This window comes from Geotrypetes seraphini, chromosome 1 (assembly GCF_902459505.1).
Source record: "Geotrypetes seraphini chromosome 1, aGeoSer1.1, whole genome shotgun sequence".
Taxonomy (NCBI): domain Eukaryota; kingdom Metazoa; phylum Chordata; class Amphibia; order Gymnophiona; family Dermophiidae; genus Geotrypetes; species Geotrypetes seraphini.
Window position 1 is genome coordinate 549,861,375 of NC_047084.1, and position 12,383 is coordinate 549,873,757.

Genomic DNA, 12,383 nt, shown 5'->3' on the forward strand with positions numbered 1-12,383 from the left:
TCCCTACATGCATGACCTTGCATTTCCCTATGTTAAAGCTCATTTGCCACTTTTTGGCCCACTCCTCCAGCGCTGTCAGGTCTTTTTGGAGATCTTTGCAGTCCTCCGTGTTTTCAACCCTGCTGTATAGTTTGGTGTCATCCGCAAATTTAATAACTTCACATTTTGTTCCTGCCTCCAGGTCGTCTCGTAGTTATTCCAATGAGGTAAACAAAGCAGCCTTTACTTCAATCTAAAGAACAATATTATAAATCAAACCAGCTAAGCAAAAAAAAGTAGCAATAGTACCACAAAATGCTCCATCTTTGTTTTACTTGTTTTTTCTTTCTACACCACATACAGAAAACTTCAGTTCTGCGAGAATGGCAAAAAAAAAAAAAAAAGTCTGGTTTGCAAGAAAATCAAATTCTGCAAATGAATCTGTTTCTTGGATCAAACTGATGAAAATCTACAGGATTTGAAGGATATTTGTCATGGAATCCCTGACAGTCAGATCCATTAGTGGCACTTTAGGACTCAAATTCACCATCCCGACTCTGTACTAGGTGTTAATAGGTCTTCCCATATCAATCAAATTATCATTCCTTCTGTCATCCTTACAATAAAGTCCACAGTAATCACTCACAATTAGCTTTGGTCATTCTAATTGATAACAAAATTCACAGTTATATGGCATAGACCTCCTTAGAAGCTAGTAATGCTGAATTAAGGAGATGGAATAGCAGTCATATTCAACATTTTCTTGACTCAGTTCAGTGATAATGTTCTAAAACTACTTCACAGGCTTCCAAAGGCTGAGTCCATCTGGTCTTGACTAGTTCACTAAACCAAAACAATTGGTAAGACCCTTAGCTCCCAACAAGAATGACTCCTGCAGTTTAAATTTAGCAAAGATTAAATAATACTAATAATAATAATGGGATTTCAGTACGGGCTCAGCAAACCCTTCAAATCATAATTAATAATCTAATATAATAAAATGGTAGGCCGCGCATGCGCACTAAAAAAAACGTGTTCCCTGAGCTGTCGCGAAAATACGACTGCGCATGCGCGGCCCCGGCGGCGGCTTTCAAATTTAAAAAAAAAAAATTACACAGCTGCGAGACAGGAGCTGCGGCGGCGGCGACTTTCAACGACAAAGAAGCTGCAGCTCGGGAAGTCGGGGCCTCCCCCGCCATGTACAACCCGCTCCCTCTCCTGCAGCTCAGGCACCACAGAAGCTGTGAAAACGCACAACCCGGTCCCCGCGTCTGCCTACCCTTCCCCCCAACACAGCGCATTTGCCCCCCCCTCTCAGAGAGTCCTTTGCCGCTCACCACCCTTCCCTTGCCGCTGACCCGACTACCTACCCGGCGATTTAAGCAGCAGTCTTCACATGCTGCTTCAGGCACTTCTACTGCCCTGATTTGCTCTGCCGCGTCTCTGATGATGTCATCAGGGACGTGCCAGAGTAAATCAGGGCAGTAGAAGAACCCGAAGCAGCGTGTGAAGACTGCTGCACAGGCTGCTTGAATGGGAGCAGGAAGAGGTGATGATGGACAGGGGGGGAAAAAGGAATGGAGGCCTATTGTTGGACAGGGGGAGCAGGAAGAGGTGCTGATGGACGGTGGGGGGGGGGGGAAATGAAGGGAGGCCTACTGCTGGACAGAGGGAGCAGGAAGAGGTACTGATGGACAGGGGGGGAGGTAAAACAAAGGGAGAAGGACTGCTGCTGGATAAGGGGAGCTTGAATGGGTGGTGGTGGACAGGGGGGGAAAATAAAGGGAGGCCTAATGCTGGACAGGGGGAGCAGAAAGAGGTGCTGATGGACAGGGGGAAAAAATGAAGGGAGGCCTACTGCTGGACAGGGGGAGCAGGAAGAGATGCTGATGGACGGGGGTGGGGGGTGGAAATGAAGGGAGACCTACTGCTGGACAGAGGGAGCAGGAAGAGGTGATGATGGACAGGGGGGAGGTAAAACAAAGGGAGAAGGGCTGCTGCTGGATAAGGGGAGCAGTGAAGGGGTGGTGGTGGACACAGGGGAGGTAAAAAAAAGGGAGAATGGACAGGAAAAAGTGGCTAAGGAGACAGAGAGAGAAAGAAATAAAGACAGACACACACATATATTCTAGCACCCAAGGGAGGAAAATGCTGCACAGGGAAGTAGGGAGGGGGGAAATGCTGATGCACAAGGAAATGGAGGAGGAGGGAATGCTGAAATGGCTACTGTACAGGAAAGTAGACAAGGGGAGATAAATGCTGCATAGGGGGCAGAAAAAGAGACAAATAGAAAGAAAGACAAATAATAGGAGGGAGGGAGACAGAAAGAAAAGAAGAAAGACACAAGGGCAGGGAGTGAGACAGAAAGAAAGAAAGACAGACATACATATATTCTAGCACCCATTAATGTAACGGGCTTAAAGACTAGTAATAATAATAATAACTTTATTCTTATATCCCGCCTGTAATCTTGCGACTTCTAGGCTAATTAGCCCTGGGCAAGTGTTCAGCAATTCACGCCTAACTTCTGAACATACTCCATTGTGGTTATGCTCTCTGTAGGGTGGAATTATTGTTATTTATTTGGTTACTTTAATAGTTTTATATAGATCTTATTTACTGTGATCCACCTTGAGCTTTTTTTGATTAAAGCAGAACAGAAATGTTTAAATTAGCTTAGTTTAGAACAGGGGTGTCCAACCTGTGGCCCCGTGAAGTATTTTGTGTGGCCCTGGTTGAAGGCGATGCAGTGTTGTCCTCTGCAGCCCCCAGGTGTTTACCGTCTTGCCGGCTCCCTCCTTTGTCTTGCTGCAGCGTTTGCGCATTTGTGCGGCCCCAGAAACATTTTTTTCGGCCAATGCAGCCCAGGGAAGCCAAAAGATTGGACACCCCTGGTTAGAACAAGGCAATCAAATCAAACCTGAGCAGACTGACTGGACAATACCATTGTAGCCCTGTTGCACTCCTGTGGTCCATTACCATCACTATTGGCCAATCCTTTCTGCAATGCCTCAGGCCATGGATTATTTTCTTTTGGCGACTGTGACATCAAACTTTCCCTTCTGTTTTTTACAAGAAACCCCAATGCCTGCCTCCCCCTTGCTCCTTCCCGATAAAAGTATGGATGGTGCTGTTTGCTGCATAATTAAACAAATATACGGCTTTCAGATCCTCAAAGGGCATATGTGACCTGCTGAGTGCAAAATTACCAAAAGTGGGGTATCTGAGCTAAATATTTAAACCATAAGATAGAAGGATATCAATCACATAAGCCTGTAACTAATTACCACCACCCCCTCCCACCACTAAAACCACTCACTGTGCTTCCAAGTAGCATGAGCTAAATGCCGAGCCTCCCATAGGGATAGAATGGGTGGCTCAGCATTTAGCTTGTGCTGCTTGACAGTTCAGCTTGATAAAGGGGTGGGGGGGAGTACATCTTTAAACAGAAATGTTTATCAATAAAAAAGTGCATTTTTTGGAAAAACACATTTTAAAAATAGCACATTTAAAAACACTTAGGGCCAGATGCACAAAGTGCAGACACTGTGGTAGAAAATTATCTACCTCAGTAGGAAAAAAAAAAGTGTTCCCTGTGAATTTGCGGTTCGCAAATCACGGTCTCACTCATTCGCGGTCTGCTCTGACCGCCTCTTCCTGTAGTAAAGTCAGGCTACACCAATCAGAAGCTGTGTGTCAAAGCAGCTCCTGATTGGTGGAGCCCAACTTTACTACACGAAGAGGTGGTCGGAGCAGACCACGAGTGATTTTCTTCACCCACCGGCGCTCCATCTGCCCTCTCCTGCCTCCCCTGCCTTCTGACTGGCAAAAAACATCATTCACGGTTTTTCAAAATTTGCTGGGTTTTCTGGAATGGAACCCCTGCAGATTTTGGGGGAGTACTGTACATTTCATCTACTTTTCCTACAGTGACTTTAACCCCTTTGAAAATAATTCTTCCATTTGACCTTCAAAGCAGGAAGTCTCTGCTTCACTTGAAAACCGCTGTCCAGGGAGAGATTTCTTTAAAACCTGGAACAATAAATAATCCGAGGGAGCCAGGACAGGATTGTATGGTAGATGGCAGTGGTGTAGTAAGGGGGGTAGGGGGAGGGGTGGTTCACGCCAGGCGCTGTCTTGGTGAGGGTGAAGGCACCCATCCTCTTTCTCCACTCCACCCTCCCCACTATCATGCGCGCCACTTCCCTTCTCCCGTACCTCTGTAACATTCCTGGCACGAGCAGCAACCCACAACCTAGATGTCTTTAATCTGTCCATCTTACAGTACTCTCCTGATATTCCGTACCAGGAACCTCCACGAATTAAAAAAAAAAACCCACGAATACGGTTTTTCGCCTGTCAAAAGGCAGGAGAGGGCAGCTGGAATGCCGGCAAATGAAGAAAATCACATACGGTATGCTCCGACCGCCTCTTCCTGTTACTAAAGGCTACACCAATCAGGAGCTGCTTTGACATGCATCTCTCCCTGCTTTGACATGACAGCTCTCCCTCCCTCTCCACCCCAATTCTTCATCTTTCCTTTCTCTCCCCCACATGTGCAGCATCTTTCCTCCCCTCCCTCCCATCCCCCTGTGCAGCAGAAGTTTGCCCAGCTTCTATCTATCCTTACCTCCCTCCTATCCCTTGTGCAGCAGAACTCTTCCCCGCTCCCACTGTGCTGCCGAACCCCTGCTGACCCTCCATCCTCCCCTCCCCGCCGACCACAAGCAGTAACGCGGCAGAGTGAAATCCCCAGTGGTCAAGGCCAAGCAGCCTGTTTAGAGTGCTGTCGGCCTGATGCTGCTTCAGTTGAAAGTAGGGCTCGCTCGCGGTCAGCAGGGAGGGAAGGATGGAGGGACAGCAGGGGTTCAGCTGTATGGTGGGGGGGGGGGGCGGTGGCAGAGGTGACCAGGTTGAAGAGTTGCTGGTGAATCACAGGACTAGGGCTTATTTTTGGGGTAGGGCTTAACTATTAAGGCCTAACCTGAAAATGATGCTTGGGCTTATTTTCAGGGTAGGTCTTATTTTCATGGAAATACGGTAGCTTTAGATATCAAGGGGGTGGGGAGAGGTCAATGTCCAAATGAAAAATAGTAACCTTATATGAATGTAACATACTGAAGTTATCAATAATAATTAAACCTATGAATGATGGTTTTCATAGGAAAAAAAAATATCTAAAAACAAGAACTGCTTTTCTCTAAAGTTAGGGGTTTTTTTGTGACTGGGGTAGCAAATCTTTAATAATAAACTTGGAAACATGGTCTCTCAAACAACAAATCTGATTGTGTACCGAATTCTCATTCCTTGGGACAGACCCTAGGCAAACACTGAACACGGGGTTTACAGCACTTAAGCAGGTTTTTGGCAATTTTGTAGGTGCGTGCATAGATAATGTGAGTATTCTAATCATTTACCTACATATTCACACCTAAATGGTAGTGCCTTATGTATAGAATTAGCCCCTTGGCACCTGTCTTTTATAGAACTGCCTCCTTCTTTTTTAAAAGGTACTTCTGTAGATGCTGTTTCTTCAAAATTACATGATGTGGGAATTCAGTCACTCTCCAGCGGACAAATGAAGTCTTGGAGCTGTCTGCTTTTTCCAAACACTTATCCTAGACACACCCACCCAGTAACAAAGAAATAGATTTGCACCATACCATGCACTAATCATATAGCACATGAAGCCATCTCGGGACAATTTTGCCAAAGCAAAAACAAAGACAGAGTTCGGGATCTATAATCCTGGCCCAGAGACAATTTCTCTTAGACAGGAGAACAGAGGTCCCCCAGAGAGGTAGCGCTCTCCCAACACACAAGTGCACGTGTGTCAGCGAGGGCGAGACTACCCTTTTGCTGAAACTAGTTCAGTTTTTATAGGTTTCTCAGTCATGTAAAGAGTAGGAAAATGCATATTCATTACTTCACATAACCTTTTAGTGTAGCCAAGGTTAAATTATAAACCTTTTTTGGTTTTTGTTAATCTCTTTCATAAGTTTAGTGAAACTCTGGATTTCTCTGTTACTTACAGAACTTAAATTGGGCCTCCTTAATTGGAGGTCATACTTCTGCTGCATAGGAAGTATATTGTTCATCTCTCGGGGTCAAATGTCTAATCAAGGAAGAAAATCACAGAATGAAAAAGAACATAGAAATGAAAGGCTGAGAAGTTTGAGGGAGTCAGGCCAGATGAGCCCTAGTAAGGTAGTAGCAATTATTTATGTGTGAAAATTGCAGAAGTATACGATTGTTAAAGTCTGAAGATTCTAGAGAAAGGAAAAAGTTTTAACTTCAAAGGGAGAGAAGAGACTAAAGTGCCTATGTCTTTATTATAGCATAGGCTAATCTTGATAACTTTGTTTCTTTTCACAGTTTAATGCCTCTGCATTTCAGAGAACAATGCAGCAACATAACATAAAATCTACTTATAGACTGTATAGACTACAAAAGATTAAGTTATATCACAAATGAACTATTAAAGAAATTAGAAATCTAGAAAACAAATAAGTCTTTAGATGCCTTCTAAGATTCAAGCATGAAATGGATGCAGAGAATAGTTGCTTAAAATCTTTATCTATAAAGTGCTTAATCAAAGTACCAATGATGAGAAATAATGCCAGGGTAAAGTTCTGAGATCCTTTCCTCCCCTTGGCTTATTTCTTCACATTCCTGTATATGAATTTGGGAACAGAGGTCTTTATGACATTTGAGATTTCTCTTGATGTGGTGTTGCTTAAAATAGAAACAGGGAAAATGATATCAGATAAACACCGTCAAGTCAACCCAATCTGCCCATCCATAATATCCAAAATAAACAACTGCTAGGCTTTTAACCCAGATGGCCTGTTATGAAGGACAAGCACAGATTTAGTATATTAGACCTTTTGAGAATGGGGCTTGCATTATTTAATGTGCATTAAATTGTATTAACATACATTTGACTGGTTAACTCACAACGGTAAATGAGGTCCTAAATTTTCACAGCCATTACAGTTTCCCCCTTTCCAGCATGCAATATATAAAAATGACGATTGAAAAAGGGCTCAGAGCTGCAGTTTTTACTTTCTTCCTAGTAGCAGAAAGACGAGAGGCATTGATCTATTCTGCATGTATTGATGAAGTACAGAGCAGATAGGGAGCAGACCTGCTCTTGCATTGTATTTGATCTGCTTTCTTCCCAGTAACTATTATTTCTAAATGCTCCCTGCACCTCCCTCATGCCCAGTTCTTCTAGTCCCCTCATTTTGACCTCGCTTGTACATGACAGCCTCAGGGGACCATTTGTTTAAACCATCAGGAACCAAAATAGAGGGGTGGGGTTTTTTCCCCCATTTATTTTAAAGAAGAGGACTTACCTAGTTAGTGCTGAATTTTATCCAAGACTGCTTCCTTGATCAATTCAGGCACATTTTAAGAAATATATTCAAATGTATTTTACTCTAATTTATTAAATAATATAATAGTAGGGAATATTTTAAAATAATCTTTTTAACTCATAAAAGTTACAATACTGAAAAAGGAAGAATGATTGGGCTCTTCAGCTTGGAAAAGAGATGGCTGAGGGGAGATATGATTTAAGTCTACAAAATCCTGAGTGGAATAGAATGGGTACAAGTGGATTGATTTTTCACTCCATCAAAAATTACAAAGACTAGGGGACACTCGAAGTTACAGGGAAATACTTTTAAAACCAATAGGAGGAATTTTTTATTCACTCAGAAAATAGTTAAGCTCTGGAATGCATTATCAAAGGTTGTGGTAAGAGCGGATAGCATAGCTGGTTTTAAGAAAGATTTTGACAAGTTCTTGGAGGAAAAGTCCATAGTCTGTTATTGAGAAAGACATGGGAAAAGCAACTTCTTGCCCTGAATCGGTAGCATGGAATATTGCTACTTCTTGGGTTTTGACCAGGTATTAGTGACCTGGATTGGCCACCGTGAGAATGTGCTACTGGGCTTGATGGACCATTGGTCTGACCCAGTAAGGCTATTCTTTTGTTCTTTTAATGGCAATTATATTTCCTCAGCTTCAGATAATCAGCTTTTGCATAGTCAGAGCCAGTGAGAGAGAGACTGGTGAAGGTTTCATGACTTGAAACAATCTGGTATATATGACAGATGAATTATAAATACAGATTTGTTTGTACATTTTTCCATAAAATATTTATATTTCACAATGACTTATGAAGCTGTGCTATGCCAACTGGATATCATGAACAAAACCTACATGGGGATATGAAAAGCAGTACACCAGAAACAGCAGTATCTCAGGAAATAAGCAGATATGCAATATGCCAAAAAGCAGCATTGTCCTGTAAGCCTGTTAGGGATATGCATTCATTTGAAATGATATGACATATGTAAATGACAAGAGAAAATCTAAAATGTTAGATCCATTTCCACTGTTAATAATTACACAGGCTTTTTGAGCTGTTCTTGGGGTTATTTGGGGCACTGATTCAGAAAATTGCATTGGATAGACCACATCAGTTCTAGTTTCTTAGATATGGTTGAATTTATGGTTCTATTCTAATCGGTCACTCCACCAGGATGAAAGGAGAGTCCAAAGCCATCTCTTTAGTTTTGGAAAAGATAAATTACCAAGAACATCAATGGGCAATTTGTGTAGACTTGAAGATGGTTAAATTTCTTTTGGTCAACAAAGTAGCTACACAAAATATCTTTGCTTGTTATGCCTTTGGGATAGTAGAGCCAAACGTGAACATTGGGCAAAAAAAGATTGGCCTCCGAGGGAATATATGGCGGTTGGAGGACAAATGTAATCAATGAACATTTGGTAGCACAAGACAGAATCATACTGCCACCACTACATATAAAGCTAGGCCTGATGAAACAATTTGTAAAAGCTTTGAATAAAGACGGTTGGTTCATTGAATACATAGAGGGGCATGATCAAAAGATACGTCTAAGTCTGTTTTGGGCCTAAATCGCTAGTCACCCAAAGTTGGCAGTGTCTAAAGGCCATTCCCAAAAAATATATCCAAAATATTTCTTTTTTTTGAAACTCATCTAATTATATGTCCAGCCATTTGATCAGCCAGACTGCTAAGTTGTCTATCTTTATACTCCACTCATCCAAAAATTCATCCAAATCAAAAATGCCTAGAACAAGACCTTTTGGACATGGGAGGGGCCAGCAAAGTGATGGACTGGACACCCAGACATGGCAACACAGTAGTGGGGCACCTTACAGGGCACTGCTGCGAACTTCACAAAAAGGGTGCCATATAAACATCGCACCATAACTCCCCTATAGGTCATGGTGAGCCCCCTAAAACACTCCCAAAATCTACTAGACCCACCTGTCTACAACCCCAATAACCCCAGACTACTTAAACCACCTCTGTTCTGCTCTACTAAGTTTTCCTATGCCAGGTGCTGATGTTCTGGAGGCAGGCATGTATGATTTTTATGTGTGTGTGGGGGGAGGAAGGGGGGGTCAGTGATCACTAGGGGAGTGTGCAGGGATCTGTACTTTGTGTCTGTAGTGATTATCTGGTCACTTTGGCTACCTTCTGGGCAATTAGAACTGCTTTTACATTGCTTAAGTCACAACATACAGGTTCCGTCTAGGCAGCCTTCATTACACTTTTGGTTATACTTGCAGTATGACTAAGTCTAGGTCAGCCCACATCCCGCCCAGATCCCACCCTGACCACTCATCCTAAAATGCCCCTTTTAGCTCTGGGTGTAGAGCAGCACTGAAGAGGCCTAAGTTGTTTTCAAATACGTCTAAAACCCATTTCAGTTGGAGAGGGAATCAAGATGGCGACGGAGCTAGTCGCATAGCTCGAGGCTCTCTCTACACTGGGGATTTAAAGTACTTTGAAATATAGCTTCGTACCTTTTCAGTATGCCCAAACGCAGAGGGAAACAGAGAGGTGTTCTTCCTGCCTCTTCAGTCTCTTCGCTAACGCACCAGACAGCAATAACTTCGTTTGCTGTCCCGGTTGTTCAGGGCGCTCCGGCTTGTCGAGAGGGATTGATCTCGACTTCGGGAAGCGAGGTTTCGCTTAGCCCAATTGGTCCGGGAGCCCCCCCACGCCCTGGAAGAATGTCAGGTTCACCGGCGGCGTTGCAGGAAGTAGCGGGGACATCTTTTACTCCGCTTGCGCTGCCGGATTTACCTTTGACCCCGGAGGCAGTTTCAGTCTCGCTGGATCCTATACAACAATTGCCAGCGTTTGGGGGACTAGGAGCTCATGGAAGGTCAGCTAATGGAACAACTAAATTTGAACTGGATTCTATTACTTCACCGATGGTTCCTGTTTCTCTTCTGACCCCATTGAAGAAACCAATGGTGATTGATTTGGAGGCACTCTGGGAGGCTATTGAAAGCCTTCATAAGGTATGCTCCTATACTGTTACAACTATGCATACTTCCTCATTGCATTTGAAAGAGATTGAGGGGAAAATTCAACATCAAGACCAGAGACTAGATAAATTTGAGCAACAGGTCTCTGATTTACAAAAAAGTTTTGATTATCAAGTTAAAGACAAAGCAATGTTGTCTAGGAAGATTGAAAATCTGGAAAATGCCAATAGGAATTTAAATTTGAGATTAATTAATTTTCCAGTCACCAGACTACAATCACCTAAGGAACTTTTTCATCAATTCCTAACTTTAGTCTTAAAATTTTCTGAGACTTCACTGCCTCCCTTACAGAAAATATATTATCTAAATACTCCAAAATTAAAGACTCAGGACATAGAAAACCAACAGACTGAATTAGATATTACAAATTTATTGGAGTCTTCATCTCTTGAAATTTCTGAAAGGGCTACTTTGCTTGTGACCTTTGTCTTTTTACAAGACAAAGAAGCAGTTCTTCGTCTATTCTTTAGGGCTGAGAATGTTGAATTTTATGGTTCTAGAATAGCCGTATTTCCAGATGTTTCTAAATGGACGCAGTTGCGTCGGAAAAAATTTCTAATGTTACGTCAATCTGTGTTGGGATTAGGAGCTACCTTTCAGCTACGCTTTCCATGTAAATGTTGTATTACTTATCAAGCAAATAGATATGTTTTTTATGAACCTGATCAATTACAATTTTTCTTGGAGGGTAAAGCGGCTTCTGTATCCCCTCAGATGCCCACTGAAGTCACCAACCAGACCGAGTAATTAGTAACAACCGTTATGCTCTGTACTTATGATATGTATAATTTTTCTTATGTTAAAATCAGCTATCCCTGATTATTGTTTGTTTCTCTCTCCCATAGTAGTGGACTGTTAACATGGTAATATATATGTATACTTAATATTTTATTTCCAATTGGGAATTATTATGTTTCTTTATCAAAGAATTTCTTTTGATGTAAAATAAAGCTGAATAAATAAAAAAAAAACAAAAAAAAAAACAAAAAAAAACCCATTTCAGTTATCGGCACTTGGACGACTTGTCTTAATAATAATAATAATAACTTTATTTTTCTATACCGCCACAATCTTGCAACTTCTAGGTGGTTTACAATCAAGATAGCTGGACATTCAGCGAAATACAGTAAGCAGATATTCAGAGGAAATACAATACAATAATCATGAGAGCTGGACATTCAATGAAATACAATAAGCAGATATTCAGAGCAGATACAGTGAGCAGAGATTTTAAGAAAATAGAAATACAAATTGATGAGCAAGAGTTTAAGATGTACATTTTGGTGGGTGATGTCTGAGAGGTCCTGTTAGGAATGGGCCGCATGTTTTAGAAAATAACAACGAATAATTACGATAAAATAACAGTTTATAAGTATCACAGTGTCGTGAAATTCAAGTGGACTGAGGGGGGGGGGAAGATTTGGGAGAGTGGGTCAATTGTTTAGGTATTTCATCCAAGTGCCGATTTAGATGGGATTTGACATATTTCCGTTTCGATTATGAGCCCCATAGCGCATATGTTACCTGATCTTACCATGGAAAAACAGCCAACTTATAAATGACCCACATTTCATAGCATCAACGAATGTAATTGAATCATGTGCCTGGTCTTCATTTGTTTTTGTTGTGAAAAACTTTCTTGGCAACAAGGCGGCAGACAACTACACACAATTAGTAGAAAATATGCTCTTTTATTTCAACAGGCTTGGCTGTAGCATGGGTGTTAAAGTCCATTATCTGCACAGTCACTTAGATCGCTTTCCAGAGCAAGGCGAAAGATTTCAGTAAGTCAAAAAAAACAATGGAAGCCAGATATCACGGAAGATGGGAAGCACATATGATGGCAGACTATTGTTGAAATCTTAAGCGGGATTGTCCTGGCAGATCTCACTCTTGGAAGTCTTACAAAAGGAGCTTCTTGTGTCGAATGACTGGGAAGTTTGTATCAAACTTGTGCTTTTGGTATGAAATAAGTAGGTTTTCATTTTGTACACTTTTCTTTTTTT